General features: G+C 36.1%; 1 protein-coding gene across 14 annotated transcripts in view; it reads left to right on the top strand.

Moving 5' to 3' along the window:
• Positions 1-25,834, top strand: part of LOC110597363 (serpin B6-like) — a 312,873-nt gene that overhangs the window by 59,549 nt on the left and 227,490 nt on the right. For 13 of the 14 annotated variants that reach the window (XM_078020459.1, XM_078020452.1, XM_078020454.1 and 10 more), the window contains exon 5: positions 23,789-23,882. The exons of the other annotated variant lie outside the window; for it this stretch is intronic. The gene's annotated coding sequence lies outside the window, so the exon portion shown is untranslated. The remainder of the gene's footprint in view (positions 1-23,788; positions 23,883-25,834) is intronic. 14 annotated transcript variants of the gene reach the window in all.

Raw genomic sequence — 25,834 nt, 5'->3', positions numbered from 1 at the left:
GAAAAAGCCTTTGAAAAAATAGAGCACCCCTTTATGTTCAAAACACAAGAAAAACTAGGGATAACAGGAACATGACTCAACATTGTAAAGGCTATCTACACTAAGCCTCAGGCCAACATAATTCTAAACAGAGAAAAATTTAAGGTATTCCCTCTATAATCTGAAACAAGTCAGGGATGCCCTCTCAAACCACTTCTATTCAACATAGTTCTTTAAACACTGGCCAGAGCAATTAGACAAAATAAATTAAAGGAATAAGTATAGGAAAAAAAGAACTTATACTAGCACCATTTGCTGACCTTATGATTCTATACCTAGAAGACCTAAAATCTCCACCATAAAACTTCTAGAAATAGTAAATGAATTCAGTAAAGTAGCAGGATATAAAATCAACATAAAAATCAAAGGCATTTCTGTATATCAATGACAAATCCTCTGAGAAGAAGATCTTTGAGAATCAACAAAAGAGGTGAAAGATCTATATAAAGAAAACTACAGAACCCTAAAGAAAGAAATCAAAGAAGACTTTAGAAGATGGAAAGATCTACCTTGCTCATGGATAGGCAAAATTAATATCATCAAAATGACCATACTACCAAAAACACTGTACAGGTTTAATGCAATTACAATCAAAATCCCAATGGCATTCCTCATAGAAATAGAAAAAGCAATCATGAAATTCATCTGGAAAAAAAGAGACCTAGAATGCCTAAAGCAATTCTAAGCAGGAAGAGCGAAGCAGGTGGTGTTGCTATACTAGACTTTAAACTATACTACAGAGCAATAGTAAAAAAAAAAAAAAAAAAAAAAAAAAAAAAACAAAAACAGCATGGTATTGGTACCAAAACAGGATGGTAAACCAAGAGTACAGAATAGAGGACACAGAGACTAACCCACAAAATTACAATTATCTTACATTAGACAAAAATGCCAAAAACATGCACTGGAGAAAAGATAGCATCTTCAACAAATGGTACTGGGAAAACTGGAAATCAGAAGCAACAAAATGAAATTGAACCCCTATCTCTTACCATGCATAAAACTTAAATCAAAATGGATCATGACCTAAGAATTAAACAGAGACTCTTCATCTAATAGAAGAAAAAGTAGGCCCTAATTTTTATCAAGTGGGATTAGGCCCCAACTTCCTTAATAAGACTCCTATAACACAAGAATTAAATCAAGAAACAATAAATGGAATGAATTCAAACTAAAAAGTTTTTTCTCAGCAAAAGAAACAATCTGTGAGGTGAACAGTGAGCCTACATCCTGGGAGCAAATTTTTACTCCTCACACATCAGATATAGCACTAATCTCTAGGGTATATAAAGAACTCAAGAAGCTAAGCAACAAAAAACCAAAATAACCCAATCAATAAATGTGCCAAGGACCTGAACAGACACTTCTCAGAGAGGACATACAATCAATCAACAAATATATGAAAAAAATGCTCATCATCGCTAGCAATCAAATGCAAATCAAAACTACTCTAAGATATCATCTCACTCCAGTCAGAATGGCAGCTATTTTGAAGACAAACACAACAAGTGTTGGCGAAGATGTGGGGGAAAAGGTACACTCATACATTGCTGATGGGACTGCAAATTGGTGCAGCTAATTTGGAAAGCAGTGGAAGATTCCTTGGAAAAGTGGGAATGGAACCACCACTTGACCCAGCTATCCCTCTCCTTGGACTATACCCAAAGTATTTAAAAACAGCATACTACAGGGACACAGCCACATCAATGTTTATAGGAGCACAATTCACAATAGCTAAACTGTGGAGCTAACCTAGATGTCTTTCAATGGATGAATGGATAAAAAAATGTGGAATTTATACACAATGGAATATTACTCAGTATTAAAAAAGAACAAAATTATGGCATATGCAGGTAAATGGGTGATGTTGGAGAAGATAATGTTAAGTGAAGTCATCCAATCTCAGGAAAACAAATGCTAAATGTTTTCTCTGATATAAGGGGGGGTGACTCATAGTTGGGTAGGGAGAGAGAGCATGGGAGGATTAGATGAATTCTAGATAGGAAAAAGGAGTGGGAGGGAAAGGGAGGGAAAAAGGGAACGCAAGGATAGTGGAATATGATGGTCATCATTATACAAAGTACATGTATGAAGACTTGAATTGGTTATCAACACACCTTATATACAAACAGACATGTGAAAATTTGTGGTATATATGTTTATTAAGAATTATGCAAAAAAGTACATGTATAATGGCATAAATTGTTGTGAACATATTTTATATACAGAGATACAAAAAATTGTGCTCTGTGTGTGTAATAAGGATTGTAATGCATTTCACTGTTGTGTATTTAAAAAAATAATAAAATCAATTTTAAAAAATTAGCACCAAAACCCACATTCATATCACAATGTAAAATATTTTTAGTCCACATTCAGGAGTCCCTATTGTCAGGATTAGTCAATAGTTCTAGCATTACACAAAAGCCTGAGGTCAAAGTCACCTGATACTCAAGGCAAAACCTTATCCCGTGTAAAAATCAAAGCAAATTATATATGTATATGAAATGTCTTAAAATATATCTAATATGCTTATCTATTTATATATTTTTATATATCTATATGGATATAATGTTACTCTATGTCAATGGAGCAAACATTTCCATTCCACAAGGGAGAAATCAGGCATAGAAAGAAGGGATGGGTGTAAGGGAATCTAGCTGGACAAACAGATACTGTAGGTTTACATATAGCTTCAGAGAACCTTCTCTCCACAGAGTTTGTGTAGCTCTATCTCTATGACCCTGCTGGTTGCGGTCAATGCGGGCTCTCTCTTGGCTTATTTCTTCTCAATTCCTGCAGCTTCCTTTGGCTTCGTGACTGGCATCTCCTGATCTCAGGCATCTCCACTGAAGTTTTGGCATCTTTCTCACTTCTTCACACATCACCTTCTCTGGGCCAGGCTGCAGGGACACGACACTACTGAACTTTGCCTGGCCTCCCAGATAGACCCTTGAAATCTCAGTGGAAGCCTCCATGATGCCCTAAATCCAGCATCCTTCATTCCTGTAGGACAAGCATCCTATGGTTGATGCTAAGGTTTGCCACCATGTTGAGCAGTAGCTATGGCTGCAGGGACCATGGCAGTAGCAACTCCTGAGTATCTGGCAGCTGAGCATGGTGAAGCAACTTCCTAGGCCCCTGTCTGCAAGCAAGGTGCCCCCATGGTCTCAAAAGAATTTTAACATTTACATCCTTGAGACTCCAGTTGTTGGGATTCTGGCCTAACTGCAAGTTTTTCATAAGATTCTGCTCTCCTTTCTGCTCCTGATTACCACCACACAGTTGACTAAAAGCTGCCAGTAATACTGATGCTACTGCCTGAATGCTGTGATGCCTGAAAATTTCTTTCACCACATCAATTCATCCATCACCTTAAAATTCTGTCTCACAGAAAGACTCAAGATATGGGCAAAATGTAGGCAGCTTCTTATCCAAAAAAAAAAAAATAATAATAATAATACGAATAGCCTCTAATTCAATTTCCAATAGAATTCTCCCTTAAAATTTCATGTGCCCAATCTGGACAGTGTTGTTTTTGATTAGTTCAAGAGTATCTGCAAGGTTGGTTGATGCTAAAGCTTCTATTTACTCTTTGCAATTCATAAATATCTTTTGTAGAGATGCTTTAGGACTAAATAAACATCTGGTTGGTATTCCAAATGTCACACAATTGATTGAGCATTTCATTGAGTATTCTTAACTTGTGAGACAGAAAAGCATAGGTAGTAGAGACTAGGGAAGGGATAGTAAAGGTCAACGATAGGGCAAGCACAAGCATAGCCACTTTTAACATGCCCTGGCATATATAAAACAGTTCCTGTTCCTTAAAGGGCATAAGTTCCGTCTCCCAGAGAGCAGTATCATAAACTGGGTAGCGCCCACCAGGGCCTATTGAAATATCAAGTACATGAATGTATGAACATCTGTGCCTTTCCCCCATATCCTTACCAATATTAATTGATGCTTGTACTGTTGATAATTGCCATTCTGACTGGAGTGACATAGTTGTGGTTTGCATTTCTCTAATTGCTACACAAACTCTTAGAGTAGTTGTGGTTTGCAATTCTCTAATTGCTACTGAGGCTGAATATTTTTTTTTCATATATTTGTTGATAGATTGTATTTCTTATTCTGTGAAGTTCCTATTTATTTCCTAGCCCATTTATTGAATGGGTTATTTGTTTGTTTGGTGTTAAGTTTTTGAGTTCTTTACATATCCTGGAGATTAATGGTCTATCTGAGGTACATATGGTAAAGATTTCTCTTATAGTGTAGGATCTCCCTTCACATTATTGAGGTTTTATCTTCTGAGGAGAATATATTTATTTTGAATCCATCCCATTTATTTATTCTTGATTTTACTTCTTGCACTTTGGGGGTCTTGTTAAAGAAGTCAGGTCCTAAGCCGACATGATCAAGATTTGGGCCTACTTTTTCTTTTATTAGTCACAGAGACTCTGTTCTAATGCCTAGGTCTTTGATCCACTATGAGTTTAGGTTTATTCAGGGTGAGAGAGAAAGGAGTTTAATTTCACTTTACTACACATGTATTTCCAGTTTTCTCAGCACCATTTGTGAAGAGGCTGTCTTTTCTCCAATGTATGTTTTTGGCACCTTTGTCTAAAATGAGATAACCATATTTATATGAGTTATCTGTGTCCTATTTCATAGCATTGGTCTTCATGTCTATTTTGGTGTGAATACCATGCTATTTTTGCTACAATTGCTCTGTACTAAAGTTTAAGGTCTTGTATTATGATGCCTCCTGCTTCACTCTTCTTGCTAAGGATTGCTTTGGCTATTCTGGTTTTTTTATTTTCCAAATGAATTTCATGATTGCTTTTACTAGTTCTATGAAGAATGTCATTGGGATTTTAATAAGAATTGCATTAAAACTACTACTCTTCTGTTAATTTGGCCATTTTAACAATATTGATTCTGCCTATCCAAGAACATGGGAGATATTTCCATCGTATAAGAAAATTTCTTCCATTTCTTTCTTTAGTGTTTTGTACTTGTCATTGTAGAGATCTTTCACTTCTTTTGTTAGATTGATTCCCAAGTATATTACATTTTTTCTCTTAACATCAACATTTATTTGGACGCCTGGAGTCTCACTCAACCAATAAGGGATTTTCTTGGTAATTCATATTTATATACTTTATTTTTGTTCTTGCCTTTTTTAGGCACTAGACACCTTGACATGAGTTGAAGAGGAGGAAGAGGAGGAGAGGGAAGAATAGGAGGAGGAGGAGGATAAGAGGAGGAGGAGGGGAAGAAGAGGAGAAAGAGGAGGAGGAGGAGGGAGAATTATAAGGGGAAGGAGAAAGAGAAGAAAATATTTTGAAAGTATTTTGGATCTTGGAACTATTGGTTTAACACAAACTGCAGTCTTCATTAAACATGAACTTTGTTAATCTAATATGTGTGTACATGAGAGCCAGTGCAGCATCACAAGCTACTATCAAGTTTGGGTCCTCAAAAAAGACATGGGTCTACAGCTCAGTTTACATATAGTGGGGACATCTGACACACCTAATAGGAAAGACTCTTCCAGACTTGGAGAATTTCTTAAACAAATTAGCAGTGTGTAAATTAGGCATGTTCAAAGGAGTTAATCAGTGAGACTGATTGGAAAGGAGGATTCATGGAATGAAGATAGGAGTAACTGCCTGTCAGAGAAATTAGTTTGAAGCTTGCCTCAAATTCTTAGTTGATCACTTTGGGTTTTATTAAAAACTACAGCACAATTTTGAAGGTCTTGGAGTACTTAAGTGACAGATGAAATATGTGTTTTTCAAAATTTAGATGCAAACAGAATAGATTATGCTAATGAACTCATGTACTTTCCTGTAGTAACTATTTCTCATCACCTCCTTGACTTTGAGAGTAAGTTCAGGTTTATCATTTTTCAACTGGGAATGTCATGATCAAAGAGGAAATACTGGTATCATTTTCACTGGGAAGATAGGGATGTTCAGCCCACTGAGATATGAGTCAGAAGCTTTACATATGGAAAGAACATTTTGATGTGAATTGTATGTTATGAAACATGAATTTTAGTATTAAAACTGTAGTCTTTACTACTAATCTCTTAAAGTTAAATCAAATTATTATTACCAGAAAGACTCCATTACCATAAAAAGAGCAAAAAATTCTCAAGTATGTAAGTTCAGGTTGAAATCACATACTGCAGCATACAGCCTGTGTGAAGACTTAAAGACAATTAGGTTTTGGTGGCCTACATCATGGAACCCAGTTTTATCATTCAGGTTCAGTTGCACACACCAATTCCCATCAACCAAGGAGGCTGAGACAGGAGAATCCCAAGTTTCCTCAGCAACTTAGTGAGACCCCATCTCAATAAACAAACAAATACATAAACAAATAGGGCTAGAGATTTGGTTCAGTAGTAAACCATCCCTGGGTCGAATCCCCAGATCCACATAATGAAAAAACTAAATAAGACAAATTTCCTCAGAATGTGAGGCACATAAATGTATGATGACATGAATCATCTCCTTTCACTAGAGTCTGTTGTGGTGTGGAAAGGAACTGCAAGAAAGCTCAGAGATTAAATGATTGGGCTATAAGAGTGTTAACCTGATCAGTGCATTATTCCATTTGAGTTGATTAGCTGGATGATAACTGTAGGCAGGTATAATGTGGCTGGAGGAGGTAGGTCACTAGGTCATGACTTTGGGGTATATATTTAGTTCTGGTGAACTAAGCTTTCAGGTCTCCTAGAAGAAATCTGGCACTTTAATCAACAATGAGGTTAATCAATTCCTTCATGAGCTTTTGCAAACTTTAAGAAGATATCTACCTAATGAAAGACAGGTCCCTTCATCTTTTTATAGGCTTACAAAGGGGGGACAATCCATAGAGTTCATGCTTCTCTTTCTCCAATTTGTGCCTCAGGAGGAAAAAGTCAGAATTATTATAGAACACAATTCAAAAATCTAAACCAAATACACATATTTATTAGGCAAGGACCAATTAAGAGAGTATTTTTAAGATTAGCATACAAGGAAAGACAAACTTTAATGTTAATAGGCATGCACTGCAAGACTGAAATTTTATTTAACAAATCAATTTTGAAGTTATTTTAATTGTTCAGTACATATGGAAACAATAGAAATCTGTCACCAAGAAAATATCAATTCAATTTTAATTCCACTCAGGAGACTAAATGAAAGAGACAATTTTGGACTTTTTTTTCTAAGAGAGAGGAAGAGAGAGAGAGAGAGAGAATTTTTTTTATTTTTGGTGGATATAACATCTTTATTTTTATTTTTATGTGGTGCTGAGGATTGAACCCAGCGCCCCACACATGCCAGGTAAACACATTGCCCCTTGAGCCACATCCCCAGCCCATTTTTGGACTTTTTTCTTGAGCAAAATGTACTTTACAGACAACTTAAGAAATCATCAATGATGATTTGTATAATTTCAGTTTTTCCCTTAAATTATAATTTCAAACCCAACTTTGACATTACATACAATTAAAGATTGGTAAAAATCTACCTCTTGACAATTTCTCTTCTGTATCTGTGAATCTCAGCTCTTCCTATACAAGACTGACATGAGAGCCAAGCCTGGAAGGCAGGCAGGAATATGTGGATGCCTTTAGCACCTTGTAAAAAAAGTGTCATTGAACATTGAGGGGTTTGAAAGAATATAAGATTTTAAATGGTTTAGTTTCAACACATTGAACTAAACTAGAGGTTTTACCATTAAAAATGTTTCTTCAAGTTTTGTTATCTCAAAATTTAATCCAGAGAATCATTTGCTTGTATTACTTCACTGGGTAAAACAGAGAATGAAATAAATGCTCAATCTGAAATTTCAAGTTCCTTTTTATTGTTATAAGAAGACAGTATATATAAGCTGGCTTTATAAGAAAACTACAGTGTATTATTCAGCATTTCATTGTTGTGAACAAAATGCCTGAAAGAAAATGAGAAGAGGAAAAATTTATTTTGGCTCATTTTTCAGGGGTCTAGTCCATGGTCAGCGTCAGTTGATTCCATTGCTCTGGGCCTGATTTGAGGCAAAACATCATGGTGCAAAGGTGTGGTAGAGTACAGCTGCTCAGTTCATGGCAGAGAGAAACTGGGGAGAAGATAAACCCTTTCAAGGCATGCTGCATGCCCTCATGACTTACTTCCTTCAACTAGGTCCCAACTCCCAGTCATATATTTAGACATCAGTGGATTAATCCAATGATACAGTCAGAGCCCTGATGATCTAATTATTGACTAAAAGCCCCATCTCTGAACAAGCTGCTTTGGGGACCATGCTCTCAATGCATGCACTTTTGTGGGGACATTTCTTATCTGAATCATATCAAGAAAGAAGCAAAAAGATTTTCTAAATCCAAAAGCTGTTGTTGTATTAAGGTGGAAGTGGAATTTGAGGCATTCAGCTTTGCTGTCATATTCTTTTAAAAAAGATATAATAGAAGGTACCTTACTTTCAGATAGAAAAAATGAAACAGAAAGCTCTTCAATATCTGAGGTGAGAAAGTGAAACATGTTTTTTTTTTTTTTAAGTGATTTGGGTTTGGATGGAATTGCTACTCATGGTCTCTGGGTCAGAGTTGAGAGTGAAGGTGAATCCTATAAAAGAAGCTCTGGTAGGATTCCAGGTTGAATTAGAAAAAAATCTAGGAACTTCCAACCTCTGCTCTGTTTCCTTCTGCTTATGCAACCTGCAGTCATCATGCTGGATCAGTACAAGCAAAAGGAAAGTCAACATATATAACTTGAATCAGCAAGTCTGTAGTCAATATGCAGCACAGAAAAGGTCTCAATGCACCAGCAAGACTTTGTGAAGGAAGAAGTAGGTGGTAAACTAAAATGTAAGAGTAACAAAATGGCCAAGTGTTTCTTTCTTCTGTTTGTGGAAACCACTGCTGTCCAAAGCCCTAAGGAAAGGTCAGTGAGCCTCAGAGAATCAATACTGCCTGAAAGAATGAGAATCCAAAGCCTTGTTAGCATGAAGAACTTGCTGAGCTTCATGGAAATTGTTGCTGGTTCTGCTTTCTCCAAGGGCACAGATTTCAAGTGCCATAATCCAGACACTTGGGGAAACATGCTGCAAGGTCAGTGGAGATGCCATGACCTGTCAATTATTCCTAAGTGTTAGCAGGGCTAATCGAGGACCAAGTGGGTCAAAGCTCCCTTCTGTGTGTGCTCATGAGATTGCATGTGCCTAGATACTAATAGCATAGAAGAGGTTAAAAAAAAACTTCAAAATGATAATTTACCCTTAAGAGAGTCAACTTGAAGATTTGCAACCATAAGTTACTATTTATAACATTTTAGTGTCTTATTGTAGCTTGTCTCATTTTTTAAAATCAGAAGCATAGATGAAATGCAAGGTGAGGTCAAATATAGAGTGTAACAAGTCCCAAATTATTTGGAGTGTATAAATGTTAAGTTACTGAAGAAACATCTCTGGGTTTTCTTATCCTCCTCTTCCCTATGCAAGCACTCTCATCAACACGATAAAAAATATAGACTTTCTATGCCATAGGAAATACACAATACTAACCCCTGATGGCAGTAAATATTAGGAAATGTGCAGAAATTTGGCAGATATGGGACAAATATGATCAAATATTACTTGCAATATAGAGTGGAAAAGGGAAGTTTATTCTCCAAGAAAACTGCCATTATTTTGATGGTGGTAATTTGGCATGGTTTATTTTGACTACAATCATAAGAGTTTACCAAATGAAGCAAACCCCTTGGCTTATTTCAATAACAACCTGGTATTTAGGTATCACCCCCAAACAATGTGCCAGCTTGAGAGGATAATTGACAGTACCCCACCTTTATAACCCCAGGGTGTTCTCTTGAGATTTATGTTTATTTGATGACACATTTCTCCTGATCCACAGTATTTTGCTCTCTTTCCCCTGAATTCACATCTGACCAAACCACAGAATTAGTGCTCAATAAATCATTTTATACTCTTGCCACTTAAAAATCTTTTTCCACTTATTTTTCTAAAATCTACACTGGGTTGCTGTTCAGATGTGCTTTCTATTTTGAGTTAAGAAGGAAAATAATTTTTAATTTCTCTACACATATTTAGGTCCTATTCATCCTGTGATTAGGGCAATTACATTTACCAGTTTTCCACCCCTTGCTAAAGTAACCACAACATTATCATGAGGAAGCCATAAAAAAAATACTGCAGCACACTGATTTAACTGAATATAATGGAAGAATAAATGCCATCCTTCACAAACTTGAACTACAAAATTATTTTCACCCTCAGAGGAATGGGTCTTTTCCCTCCACTGATGGACCACCTCTATGCTAGAAGTTAATTGTTATCTCAGAAGTACCATTAAGATGAGTCTGTTATAATGCTGTGTCCTATAAATATGTGTAATTGCCTTGAAATGTATGCCCTTCTGTGCTTGCTTGTGTCCAAGAGAAGTTTAGAAGATCAGATTTAGAAATTTAATATCCCTGTTACTGGCTGTTACTTTGTTAATAAAGTGAGTGCAAGAAGAAGCAATAGTTAAATGTTGTTTCTCATTTACCATTGAAATTTTTCTGGAACTCTTCACAAGATGCTGATTCAGATTTCTATAAACTACATCTCAGAGATTTCGTGAACTTTTCCTTGGATCCTGATTCTTGGGATACTCTGGATTTCAATTTGAAAATAGCAACAGCAGTGCCAGGTTGGTTTGGGAGTTTTGTGTGGCTCTGCCAAAATACATGATGAGCTATTTTATAAGGAAGTTGGCTATGTCTGAAACTCACTAAGAAAGAGGGACACTTGGGTTCTGTTTGCATGGGTAGAATTTTCTATAAAACTTTCAAAGCATTTATCCATTTATGGTTTTCTCTAGCTTCTCTTTTTTTTTCTTTTTTGGTACCAGGTCTGTTTCTGGGGCACTTAAACACTGAGCCATATCTCCAGCCCTTTTTTATATTTTATTAGAAACAGGGTCTCCCTGAGTTGCTTAAGGCACTGCTAGGTTGCTGAGGCTGGCTTTGGACTCACAATCTTACTGCCTCAGCCTCCTGAGCTGCTGGGATTACAGGTGTGTGCTACCATGCTCAGCCTCTAGCTTTACCTTTTAAGTGTCAGAATCAGATGTTTTTTTAAGACAAATTCAAAAGTACTGGTATTCTAGTCTCACAAGCTCTAGAAAGGAGAAGTAGATAGTATCTTGCATTAATGAATCTGAATTTGCTCCAAAAAATATTATCTCTTCTCTGCCTGTACTAGGCATAAGAAAACTTTATGCTAACCAATTTTCTTTTTCTTTTTTTGCTTTAGCTGATCAGTGTCCTGACCATTTTTCACATCTTTAAATGTGCCTTTAAAATATGATTTATATTGAATGTTTCCCCATCCCAGTGACTTTATCATATTTAAGCACTCCCCTATAGAGGTTATTAGTTTCTGAGTCTTTAAACTTTTTGATGATCATTGCTAAGTATGTAGTATACATTCATTAAATTTAGCTTAAGAAATGGAAAGAATATCTTTATGGTGTTTTTGATCCTGAATATCTATGATAACAAATAAAAGATATAAAATAAATTGTCTATAGTTAAGAAAGGACAATGATTTAAGACATATCACATCCTAATTACCCCCCTTAATCATTACTTGTCTTCAACCTAGTTCCAAGCACAATTAGTATAAATCTTAAAATAGGGAACAAGTTTGAAAGGGCTGAATTTTAAATGCTCTAGAATAGAGACATCTACAATCTGGAGTCAAACATTGTAACAATGAACCTGAATTACATTTAGGCAAATAGCAAATTTACTCTGAAACATAATGTTGTGATACAATCATCTGGATATTTGTTTAAAATCCAACTTTTGAGTTCCAAAGCACTAGTATCCAGCAAATTCTTTGACAACAACTGATGTAGGCTCTAACTATAGTGAAGACTTATTATATGTAAATATGAGCCAGCTTGTTTAAACTGTTCCAAATGATTTTCTGCCACACATGATACTTGGTTTTCTCAAAATTGGTGCCAATGATAATAAATTTATCATCTTGTGTTTTATCTTCAGGTCCCTACATATATTTTCATGTTTTATTCTTTTTTTAAAAAAAATCTTATATAATGATTTATTAAGAGTATTGCCATTGTCTTTTTTATTTTTTACCAAATGCAATTTCAATCTTTATCATAACAATAAGTGCTTTATGAATGTTTTTATTTTTAAAGTAGAGTTTTTGTTAGAAGATCTTCAGGAGATCAAGCCATAGAAATGGCACACCCAATGGAACAGATTTGGACAAGTTGGTATTCAGATCATACTATGAAGGAAGGGGAAGTTTTGGAAAAGGAAACTACTTGAGGTTTATAAGTCAAGACCATAAAAAAAGCATAGAACTTCTTTGATAAAAATGTATTTTGGAAAATCAGAAATCCTATGGATTTCCCAACTTAAGGAAAAGTCTTTACCCACCCAAGGAAAAGTCCTAAAGCCAGAGCTTAGAATATTGAGAAGTAATTTGCAGTATTAAATGGAGAAACACAGAGGGGAAAATAGATCAAAAATGAAGGATTGAAGATGGAATTAGTTATCAAATTAGTTTTCTGGTGATTAATCACTTGCAAGATAGGATCATGTCTGTGTACCACTAGATCTCACATACAACTTACTAATATTTGATAAAGTATTCTTTAAAAATGCACATCAATTTGCCTTTTTTTTTTTTTGCTAATTATACTGTTTTTTGGAGTTTACCTTTTCAGGGAAAACATGGTTTACTTTTCTCACTTTTTCCAGATGTTTACTCCCCTCATCCATGTAAATAAACTAATTTTTAAATCTTGGTTTTAAAATAGTTGCCTGGAAGAATGTTTTCATTAATATAATCGATCAATATAAATCAGAATAAATGTTTTACCCTACTAACAACAAGTATAAAAGTTGCTGAAGCAAAAAGGACAAACTAATATTCCTATGAAATCTACAGAAAGATTGGACCACCAAGTTCTAGAACCACCTGCCTCCAGGCACTCTGATACTCCAGAATCATTCTTTATATTTCTTTCTGAAGGTATTTCGAGATAGTGATATCCAGCTTTACTCATTATACATTATTATTACAATGAACAAACTAAGAGTAGATTTAAGTGATTTCCCAAGGTCACACAACTAATAACAGACCTAGAGTTGAATTTGCCATTCTGACCCCAGAAACTCAACTCAGAAATATTTTTCTGAACAGTGATCCTGCCTTATCAATTATCACCTAATGTGCCAATTTTTAAATCATTAATGCCAATCATAGTTAAATACACTAATTTAAAATTTGATCCTTATTGTTGTTATAGTAAATGAAAATTGGAACAGCTTGTCTTCCATTCCTTTAGATAATTTTCATTATTTTAAAATGAGAAATTATATCCCATCTCTATATGATATATCCAAGTGCATAAATGCATTCTACTGCCATGTATAACTAATTAAAACAAATTTAAAAATTAATTTAAAAATATGTAAAAACAGAGTTGAAATCCAACTTTTTTTTTTTTTTTTTTTTTTTTTTTTAGTACCAAAGATTGAACCCAGGATCATAACCACTGGGCCACATCCCCAGCCCATTTTTCTATTTTTTATTTATTCATTTTTGTTTATTAAACAAATGCTTTTTGAAAAAATATTTTTGTTGTGTCAAAGTAAAGATAAAAATTTTACCACAATAACCATGTGCATCAAGTAGAGGAAGCTGCTGTGCAGCCACAGCCATGTCTTTCTGGAGGTCTGTCTTCACCAACAGACACTGTGCCCCTCAAGCAGTGACTCCCATTGCCCTGCTCCCCAGAGTCTGCTCTCTGCTACTGCCAGACCATCTGCTCAGGGGCCTCAATAAGTGATATTGCAGCATCTTTCTGTCTGGCTTATGTACTCAGCAGACATTTTCAGGTCCACCTGTGAGGCAGGGAACAGGCAGAGAACAGCAGTGCACAGGCTCCTCCATGGTGGTTGGTGCCCTAAGTGCACAGGGTACAAGAGTGGAAGTGCCCAAGATTGGTGGGTCTGGCCCCTCTGTCTGTGTGATGGGTCACTGGGGACCCTTCTAAGGAGTGACTACTCAAGTCCTTTGCCTGTGTTCTTGCGGGGGTGGCGGGGGAGGAGGGTCAGCATTTTCTCTGCAAGGCCAGTTGTCCTTCCCAGATATTTTCAACACAACCTGGAGGCCTCCTGCACTCACTCACCCTGAGCTTCCAGGCTCACTACAGGTCTCCTTTTCATCTAGTAAAATCTCCTGTCTGAAAACGTCCTTTGACATTCCTTGCTTATCATCGTTTCAGCTCTTGTGTGTCTGAAAGGTATTTTACTTTTGCTTTTGTCAAATATTTTTCCATGAGTGAGTCAAAACCACAGTCTGGGTACATTTCAAAGAAAAGAGGTTCACTTGAGCTCGCGGTTCTGGTCCAGGGTCAGCCCTGTTGGATGGTTCAGTGAAGCCTGAGACCTGCCTACAGGGCTTCAGCTCTGACTTGCTCTCCAGGTCGCAGAGGTCCGCTCCTGGGAGCAGAACCTCAACAGAAGCGCCCGGTATTATGAGCTGTTCACAGCTGTCACGGTGCCTGCTTGGTTTGTAATGACCAGTCTGCTGCTGTCCTCATCCGTGTTCTCCAAACAGTCTTCTTCCTCTGGCCACTTTCCGTTAATTTCAGGGAATTTGACCATGACATGTGTTCGCCTTTCTCACGGGTGCGAGTCAGGGTTCTTGGATCCATAGGTTTATAATTCTGTCGAATGAGGGCATTTTACAGCCACTGTTTCTTCCAGCAGCTGTCCACCCCCCAGCCCCCATTCCGGCCCCTCTGGCCACCCTGGTGCTCCTCCAACGCCTCACTCAGCTCTTCTGCTGCTCCGTGGCCACAGCTCTGCAGGCTTGCTCATCAATACGCCCACTTTCACCCATGCCTAGGCACACTCCAGCTTCCTCTCTGCTTTCTGAACCTGGTCCCCTAGGGTGAACTTGTATGATTTGGAGTCAGGGTGTTTCCTCTGACTAAGGACTACCCTGTAGGGTGTTACTTTCCTGCTTCTGTGCACCTTCCCCCCCCACCCCTGTAAAGCAGGTACTACAATTTTATTTTATGGACATAAGACTGGGGAAAAAATTTTAAAAAGAAAAAAAAATTTACTCTGTTTTGTTTTGAGATGCTACTGAAGTACTGGCAAGGTCTGGCTTTGTGAGGCTTGGGTTCCACTGTTGGAAAGGGACAGGGAAGTCTACTCCAGGGCAAATATGGTCTTTCAACCTTGAGTTGGTGCCTCACCGAGGACCCTGCGATGCCCCAAGGAAGACTAGACTTCCTTTCCCTCTGTTCCCTACTCTCTCCTTGAATGTAGGAAAAGGACCTTGAGAGGATGCTCTGCAGCAAGTTCCATGTGAGTGTGAAAACTTCAGTGGCCCTGATCCTCAACTGTCTCACTCAGGCCGGAGTTCTCCCCATGCCATCCTGAGTAGCCGCTATCCCCTGGGTTCTCCTAGGGTATGGACCTGGTGCCCCTGGCTCAGCTCATTTGTTCCCTTCTCTTAGGGATCACTGTTCCTGCAACAGAGCCATGGCCAAACATGCCTGCCCCTTCACAGATGCTGCCCATCCCTGGCTCAAAGTGCATGGGCACAGCTTGTGCACAAAGCACGAAGAACAAGACTAGAGGGAGATCTTCTGTTAGGGCTCAGAGAAGCATCCAGTGTCTCAGTGCACAGCTCCCTTCCCCTTCATTCCCTCAGCCTCCCTGACCCTCACCATTTGACATGATGTGTCACCTCTTCCTGTTGCAGGGGGTGGAAGGTTCTGCAGGGACTAGGACCCTGCCTGAAAAAGCACCTAGCATGCAGTAGTGAGTGTGTGTTTGGTGTTCAGTTGTGGTGGAGAAATAGGACTGGCCTTCAAAGAACTCAAACACACACACACACAAAGAAGACAAATGCCCAGATATGAGACAGCAGCCAGTACATAGACCACCTATGACATCACCCTCCTTTGTTGGGGCACTTTGTTAATCTAAGGTGGAGATGAAAGTCCAGGTCTCCATTTGGTTTGCTGTGGATGAGAGCTTACTGGTGCCCTATGGGCATAGAAGTTCTTGATCTCTGGTGGATGTTATCTGACACCCAGCCTGGCAGGGAGGTTGGAGCATCTCATTGAATCCTCAGGGTGAGGCTGGAGCATCTCATTGTAGCCTCAGGGTGAAGTGTAGGCTTCTACTAAGTCTACACATTGGCTGTCTAAAGATTGAGGTGGTACCCCTGTTAGAACTTCTAAGTGTAATTTTTAAAAACATCATTTCTCTGTTTAACTGACTAACAGATGAAAGTCATGGCATCTCTAGAAAAATCAAGCACGAAGCAATTAAATACGATTTTAAAAATCTTTTTCATCTGTTGATTTCCTTCTGGTGAGTACAGCTAAAAGTTCTAGACATTATTACAAATATGAGGACTCTGAAAGAGAGAGAGGGAAAAATCAACTAGCAAGGAGCCCTGGAACCTTAGGAACAAAACAACAGTGAATTTCCTGGGATTTCTTTTTGTCTGTTATATTCCAGATTGGACGCTGCTGAAGATGCCAGCCTAGAAATGTAAATGGATACAGAAATAAATCAATTAAAATAACTAAGAGTAGCTGGATATCCTCAACCAAAATTCTAGGAGAAGGAAAAATTTTATACAATAACTGCCCCATCCATACAGGTAAATGGGGGATCCACCCCAAGTTTCCAACAGTCAAGCCTTAGTAGAAGTCTAGACTTCACACTGAGGCTGCAATGAGATTCCCCAAACTTCCTGCCAGGCTATTTCTCAGAGAGGATCCATAAGAAATGAAGAACTTTCATCCCCACAGGGTATAATGAGTCCTCATACCAAAGAAAATCAAATAGGGACTTAAACATCTTGGATTAACAAAGTGCTACATGAAGATGATGTCATAAGATGTCTAATGAAGAGTTAGAACTTTCACCACTCCCCTGGCAATGAAAAGTCCACACATGCTCCATATGGAATCACTTGAAGACCCGTGGGAAATAGCAATGAAGCATCCCCTGATCTTGCTAGCAAGGACAAAAGCTTACTAGGAAGGCTGAGGTTGTGCCTCTATTATTTAGAGTAACATAGAAACCTGCCTGCAGGTGTAAATGGAGGCTGATAAGTAATTTGTACTTCCACCCCAATGGCACTAAGAGGAGATATATGTACATATATCTTCTTCCCTTGCCCGGAAGATGTCAGATGAGGCCTGCTAAAACACAGCTTTAAAATTAGTCTTAGAATCTTAAAATATGTCAAATGTTTTTCATAAAAACTCATTTTTCACACCATGAAACAGAAAAATTTCTATATAAATAAGAAAAAAGGTAGATTCAACGTTAGTGTAGTACACATATTACTAAAGCAGCCTTAATAAAAATATTTCCATGACCAATACAAACATACTTCAGTGCTTCAAAAAATCTTAAAAAAGAGGAAATACTGGCAAAATGAAGTCTTGCCTGAAAAATAAAGATAGAATATTCAAGAGAATAAAATAAAAATTAAAAAATAATCAAGATAGTAATAATAATAATAATAAAACAAGTGGGTGGCCTCAACAGCAAAATGCAAAGGACAAAGGACAAAGGAAAAAATAAGAAATTAAAAAAAAATTTACCGAACTTGAATGTCATGGGTTAAACAGAGCAACAACAAAATGAATAGGGCTTTAGGTAGCTGTGACAACAGAAGATCTAACCCTCCTGTCATCAGAGTCCAGAGAGAAGAAGAGAGAAATGAGCTGAAAGGAATTCAAAGAAATAACAACTAAGAAAAGAAATAATAGCAAATAAAATTTCAAATTTGGCAAAAGACATACACCCACATATTGAAGAAGCTGAGTGAAACACACCCAGAATAAACTCAAAGAAATCCATGCCTAAACCATCAGAGTCGGACATCTGAACACTAAGGACAAAGTAAATATATTGAAATCAGAGAGGAAAAAGTGATACCTAATCTTTAAGATAAAAATCATTGGAATGACTACAGATCTCTCATCAAAAATCATGGAAGACAGAAGAAGCAAGTGGCATATTTTTCAAGCACCAAAGAAAAGAGTTAGTAATCCTGAAATCTATATCCAGTGAGAATATTCTATTAATAATGAAAAGAAAATCAAGACATTTTCATAAGATTATACTTCTAACAGATTTACCCTGAAAGAATGGCTACAGGAATTTCTACAAACAGAAGGAAAATGATAAGAATAAGACCTATTAGATCATCAATATATACGTAAAAGTAAAAATGATTTTTCTTCTCTCCTGAATTTTCTAAATTAGGTTTGATGGTTTTATAAAAAATTATAATGCTGTTTGTTGTGGTTTTAATTGTAGGACAAATATTTTTAAGAATTATAGATCAGGGAAGGTAAAGCAAGTTAAGTTTTCTACATTTTACTTGAGTTAGTAAAATGTTGATGCCAATAGACTATTATATATATATATATATATATATATATATATATATGAAAATATATATAATACCTAAAATATTATATATATAAATCCAAAAGGAATTCTAAAAGCTGTTCAGTTTAAATCATAAGATAATAAAAAATATATTGCAGAAATAAAAAATTGAGTGATTAGAAAACAAAAATGGCAGATTTAATATGTAAAATATCAATTCTTACATCAAGTGTAAATGATCTAAAGCCAGCTCTTCGGGGAAGAGAAGGTGAGAGACTATAGTATTATATAAAAGACTGGCACAGAGGATTGAAAATTACAATCCAGCTATACTGTCTACAAGTGGAAATATACTTAATTTTCAAAGAATAAGGCATGTATTCTCATCATAAATTATCTGTTAAAACTATCACGTTAATTAGTAAATTGGTTACTTTGTATCTACTTGCATCATTCAAAATAAGTGGTTCAGTATTTTATCGGAATCATCTATGTTGTCTACAAAGAGTACCTACTGTGCATCAGGCACTACATGGTGTTTGAACACAAATGAGAGAATACAGGAAAAGTGTATCCTTGCCATTGAGGAGCTCATACACTAGTGGAGAGAACATGACTATTAAATAAATTAATTAACAAAAAGTAAACAAAATATGGTAAAATTGAAGGTTAAAGTGAAATGAAAAATTAAAATAGAGGAAAGGAAAAGTAATCAAGAGTATAGAGCTGTGGGGAAGAGAAGGTGAGAGACTATAGTATATGTAAAAAATGGTCATGATGGGATTTCCTGAATTGGGAAAATCTGATCAAAACCATTAATACAGGGTAAATTAGCAAGCAATTTATGGTGATGAATGTGCCAGTCAGAGGGAACAGAAAGAGCTGATTCTCTATACCAGAGGAGAAGATCCAGAAAGGTGGGTAGGTAGAGGGCAACATGGATGGACAGCAGGAGCCAAGGGAAGAACAGAAGATGAGGCCAGGAAGGAGTGGACAGCAAATTGTGTGGAAAGCAACAGGCCATTTAGGAATGGTGGCTTGTACTCTGAAGTCAAAGGGGGACCACTGCAGAGAAAAGAACCTAACACCTCTGAGATAAAGTTTATATAGTTTCAACCTACATTCAAATTAACCAGCACTTTGTATGCATTTTATGAAAAAAAATAATTCCTGTTTCCTGTTGCTTTGCTGAATTTGTTCTAATAGTCATTTGGTGAAGTCTGTAGGGTCTTCTAAGTATAAAATTATATACTCTGAAAAAGGATAGTTTAACTTTTTCCTTTCCTATTTGTATCCCATATATTTCTTTCTCTTTCCTGATTGCTCTACCTAAAATTTAAAGTATAATATTGGATAGTGATTGTGGCTATCCTATGTCTTTTCCTGATTTTGAATGAAATTTGTTCAAATTTCCCCTGTACTGTATGATGATCATTAGGGCTTTGTTACATGTAATCCTTATTTTGTTGAGATAAGATCCATCTACAACTAATTAGCTTGGTGCTCTTACCATGAACATATGTTAAATTGTATCAAAAGCACTTTGTGCACCTATTGAGATGCAGCTGTGATTTCTTTTAATCTATGATTTTGTTTATGTTTTTTATTACATTTAGATCTTTTTATGTTGAACCATGCTTGTATTCCTTGGATAAAACTAAATTGATTTTAGTGTCTGATCTTTACAATGTGTTGTCGATTCCAATTTGTAACTATTTTATTGTAGATTTTACATCTATGTTCACTGAGAATATTAGCCTAGTGTATTGTTTTGATGTGTGTGTGTGTTCTTATCAGGATTTTTGTGACAAGGGAATACTGACTTTATTGAATGAGTTTGAAAATGTTCCTTCCATTTTTATTATATACAATATTTTGAAAAGCAAAATTAGTTCTAATCTTAGTCTTGAAAAATTCATCAGTCTATCTAATCCGTGTGTGTGTGTGTGTGTGTGTGTGTGTGTGTGTGGAAGGTTTAACATTTCTCAAACTGGTTAATATTGATTTTGGTAGGGGGGTTATTAAAGTCTCTCGATTCTATTTTGGTGGGTCACATATCTAAAAATTTATTCATTTCTTTTATATTTTCCAATTTATTGAAATGCAACTTTTCAAAATAATTCCTAATAATCAACCACATTTCAGTGGTTTCTCTTCCTGCATGCTTTATTTGGATATAGTTTCATAAATTTAGGTATTCTCTTTATTTTTGTAAATTTGAATGATGATTTATCAGTCTTGTTTATCTTTTTAAACAGCCAACACCTTTTCTCATTGATCCTTTGCATTGTTTTTTAGTCTATTTCATTAAATTCATTCTAATCTTTACTGTTTCCTTATGTTTACTAATTTAGGGGGTGATTTCTTCTTGCTTTTCTAAGATCTTGAAATGTACCATCAGGCTATTTATTTATTTACATTATTTATTTTTTGTTTGGTATCAGGAATTGAACCCAGGGGCACTTAAGCACAGAGCCACATCCCCAGCCATTTTTGAATTTTATTTAGAGACAGGGTCTTGTTGAGTTGCTTAGTGTTTCACTAAGTTGCTGAGACTGGATTGGAACTCTCCATCCTCGGGCCTCAGCTTTTTGAGCTGCTGGGATTACAGGCATAAAATCTGTAATTTTTTAATTAAGGTGCTCATAGGCATAATCTCTCTTCTGAGTAGTGTTTTCATTCTATCCTAAGTGATCCAGGATATTATATTTAAGTTCTCATTTAATTATTGGAATCTTGTAATTTGTTTCTAATTTTTTCAAAGACTTTCTCTTTGTTTAAAAGTATATCTTTCAATATCATGTATTTCACAGTCTTATTTTTTCTTACTGTTTTCAGTTTTATTCTACTATCATATAACCTGATGCAATAAATGATTTGATCACATTTTTTAAAAGGATTTGCTTTTCTAACAGGATAATTTAACTTTTTACACTATATCTTAGAAAAAGTTGTATAATCTGATAAAAAAGAATGTGTATACTCTAGTTTGTGCATGGTATTATAATTCAGATGTGAGCGGTCCCCCAAAACCTCATGTGTGATACAATGCAAGAGGTTTAGAAGTGAAATAATTGGGTTATGAGAGCCTTAACCAATCAGTAAATTAATGCCCTGATAGGGATTCATTGAGTGGTGACTGTAGGCTTGTAGGTTTTGATGGGGAAAGTTGGTCAGTGGCAGTGTGCCTTAGGATGTATGTATTTTGTCCTTCATGAGTAGAGTGATGTCTTGAGCTGCTCCCCACTGCTATGTACTTTCATGACAATATTCTGCCTCACCTTGGCCAAGGAATGGAGCTGGCTATTTATGGACTGGGGTGTCCAAAATGATGAGGCCCCCAAATAAACTTTTCCCCTTCTGAAATTTTTCTTTTACTCACAGCAGTGGAAAAGGTGACTAAAACACATAGAATATTCTATATAGCCATCTGTTAAGTCCATTTGATCTATAGTGTAATTTAACTCTGTTTCTCATTACTGTTTTGTTTTGTGTTAATGATTCATCTGTTGGATTCAAAGTTACGTGTATTTACTTTATTGGGGTCTGTTTCTCTCTTTACCTCCCGTGGTGTTTGTTTTATGAAACTGAATGTTCCAACGTTTGATGCCTACATACATTTTTTTTACATCTTCTTCTTGAAAGAACACAAAGAAAAAACATTGAACCAATATATATTAACCTTCTTTGTCTCTTTTGTCTGATTTGAATTCTATTTATTTGGAGATGCATATAACTACTCTTTTTTGTTTTCATATTCAGTGTGCTTATAATATCATCTTCCTTCATTCAGTTCCTGTGTGTGTATATCTATGTCAGGTGAGTTTTTGCAAGATGCAAATTTATAGGTCTTTTGACCCAATCAATTGTCTGTATTTCCTAATTAGAAAATTAGGAATATTTACATTTAGGGTAATTTTGAAAGATATGTACTAATCCCTGCCAATCTTTCATTTCTCTTCTGATTTTATTCATTCATTCATTTGTTTGTTTGTTTTGGTGTAGGGCATGAAACCCAGGAGTATTTTACCAATGAGCTACATCTGTAGTCCTTTTTATTTATTTCAATTTTTGAGACAGAATCTCAGTAAGTTGATGAGGGCCTTGATACATTGTTGAGGCTGGCTTTAAAGTACTATCTCACATAATAGCTGTGATGACAGGTGTGCATCACTGTGCCCATCTTCTTCAGGAGTTCTTGAATAATATATTCTTTCTTATTTATCATATTCTTTGATGTTTAACTGAATTAACAATTTTTTATCCTTTCTTAATTATCATGTTTTCCTCTCCTAGTGCGATTTTCTTTTTTCCTATGTTGTCACAATTGTATTTGTCTTGCTTCCTCTTTTGTGTGAATAATACCTTTAAGTATCTTCTCTAATGCTTGTTTAGTGCTTATGAATTCCTTTAGTTTTTGCTTTGGAGGAAAGGTTTTTATTTCTGCTTTGAGTCTGAAGCATAAAGCTGCTAGATTTAATCATTCGGGGATGGCAGGATTTGTTTTTGAAAACTTTCAATGTATTGCTGCATCTTCTTAAGGCCTTTAGAGATTCTACAGAGAAATCTGCTGCTGTTCTAATGGTTTTGGCTTTCGAAGTGACCTGACTCTTCTCACTTTGAGCTTTCAATGTTTTTTCTTTGTGTTCTACTTTCAGAATTTTTAGGTAATGTGAGGTGGAGAGTTCCATTTTGTATTTTGGGATCTAAGTGGCTTCTGCACTTGATGGCCACATCTTTTTCAAGATCTGAGTAATATTCTGCATTAATTAACTGAATAAGTTTGCTATGGCATTATCCTGTACCTCCACTTCTTGGTCTGCAGCTATGAATCTTGAGTTTTGTATTTTAATAGATTTCTAATCAGTATGACATAACGTAAACTCCTTCATCATACCAAGTATTAATTATAATTGTAGTCTTCTGTTAAAAGGTTTTAAATATTTAATGCTGCATTATAAAAAGTATATTCATAAACATTTAAAGAAGTTTTAAAAATATTTCCTCTTATTTTGAAGGGGGTGCTAAGTAGCATTAGGTACATTACATAGCATACTGTCATACATTCCTATTCAGAGTTGGTAGCCATATGAATACATGAATCTGGCATAAACTGGAGAGCATGTGTGAGGCTATATTTTGAGTAAGTCAGTTTTCAAATTTTTTACTTTTCAAGTTTTAACTGGCATGCATTTCAAAACTGGAAACTGGGGTGTCTCCTTGGACACAGTACAAAATCTTTATGCAATTCATATTATTTTTTCCAGAGTATCTCTGAGAATCTTCCCTAGAAGTGTGATGGTTATGGATGTGGTCATGAATATCAAAGAGCAAAGCACAGAGTAAACAGAGAAGCCAAAGGTAAAAACCCTAGAGTGTAAAAAATTCACTGGAGAGTATGATTGTTAAAAATATGAGCACAAGTGTTTTATAATAGTTGAAGAAAATTGCTAAAATGCATTAATGAAAAAGAGTAACCAATAAGTGGTGTATCTAATCAAGTTTCAGCAACAGCCTATATTGGCGTGTTGCTAGGGGAGCTAAATTATAGTTCCATATCAAGATACGTTTAGATGAGAGGAAAGGCAAAGGCAAGAGGAGATGAATGATGAATAAGAAAGGAAGAAAATCCAGGGAATAAACAAAGCAAAGAGAAGCAGGCATAGACTTTAGAGGGAAGGGAAAACACACCATATAAAGGAAATAGAAAGGGCAAAGTATTTGAAATTGAAATGTAGAAAGGAGGTGTGAGTTTCCAGGACCAATGTTTGTCTCAAAAGTGAAGATTTCTGGGTCATCATGTGTTCCTTAATGTTAGAAAGACATTCAAAATTAAAATACACCTAAGCGCAGACCTATGTTATATTTACCTGAAGTAAATATAAACCAGTACAGCCAGCCATGTATATACATAGTTTTATGCCATCTCTAATGTTCCTACTTCCCAGGACAGTAAATATCAAGCAGAAACAGAGAATGTGCAAAAAGAAAAAATAGTGGTTACTCTTGACATTGCTTGATGAAATGTCCATTTGAAAATTCATGACTGTTTACACAGCTTCGAGTTAAGGGGCATAACTAGGAGTAGCCTGTAGTTAGATTCCAAGCTGATAAGTTAAAATGTAGGAATTGGAAGTGAAGTAAGTATAAACAAGAACTTTCAAAATTTAATGAATCATCTTTTGGGGACCATGTTCACAGTGCACAATCTGATGCAACAGGTTTTTGATGCTTCCAATATTCCTGGGCCGCATGACACAATCTGAATGACAAGGGAATGATTTCCCCTTAGGAAAATCTCAAAGGTTTTAGTAATACTTGACTGCACTTTGTGAGAGAAATTCCACGGTATAATGGTATTTCTGGTTTGGGGAATTTGTAAAGGCCTCAGGACCCATCTCTTTGCCTGCTACATAGCATGAGTCTCTAAGATTTCATCTCACTCCAGTCAGAAGGGCAGCTATTAAGAATACAAACAACAATAAGTGTTGGTGAGGATGTGGGGAAAAATTCATACTCATACATTGCTGGTGGGACTGCAAATTGGAGCAGCCAATTTGGAAAGCAATATTGAGATTCCTTGGCAAGCTGGGCATGGAATCACCATTTGACACACCTATCCCACTCTCCAGTCTATACTCAAAGGACTTAAAAACAGCATAGTACTGGGACACAGCCACATCAATGCTTATAGCAGCACAATTCACAATAGCTAAATTGTGAAAACAACCTAGATGCCCTTGAGTAGATGAATGGATAAAGACAATGTGGTATATATACACAATGGAATATTATTCAGCCTTCAACAAGAATGAAATTATGGCATTTGCTAGTAAATAGATGAAGCTGGACAATATGATAGTAAGTGAAATAAGCCAATCTCAAGGAATAAAATGCTGAATGTTTTCTGATATGGGGATGCTAACCCACAGTAAGGGAGTAGGGTAGGGAAGCAAAGAGGAACTTTGGATTAGACAGAGGGGAGTGAAGTGAGGTAGGAAGGATTCTAGAATGAATCAGACATTATTACCATATGTGCATATATGACTGCATGACTGGTATAATTCTACATAATGTACAACCAGAAGAATGAGAAGTTATACTTATGTATAATGTTCAGTGTGCATTCTAGTGTCATGTATAACTACTTGGAACAAATAAAAAAATTAAAAATAAATTTTAAAAATTCGTTATGTAAGAATCACAGCAAATAATCTATTCCTAAAATAATCTAAATTATTTATTAATCTAAGTAATCCAAAATAATCTCTAAAATACATTTGTGATGTACTTCACAGTGTTAATGTGGTTCA

Source organism: Ictidomys tridecemlineatus, chromosome 8, assembly GCF_052094955.1.
Source record: "Ictidomys tridecemlineatus isolate mIctTri1 chromosome 8, mIctTri1.hap1, whole genome shotgun sequence".
Classification (NCBI taxonomy): Eukaryota; Metazoa; Chordata; class Mammalia; order Rodentia; family Sciuridae; genus Ictidomys; species Ictidomys tridecemlineatus.
The sequence above is the reverse complement of the archived record's forward strand: the minus strand, read 5'-3'. Positions and strand labels throughout refer to the sequence as shown.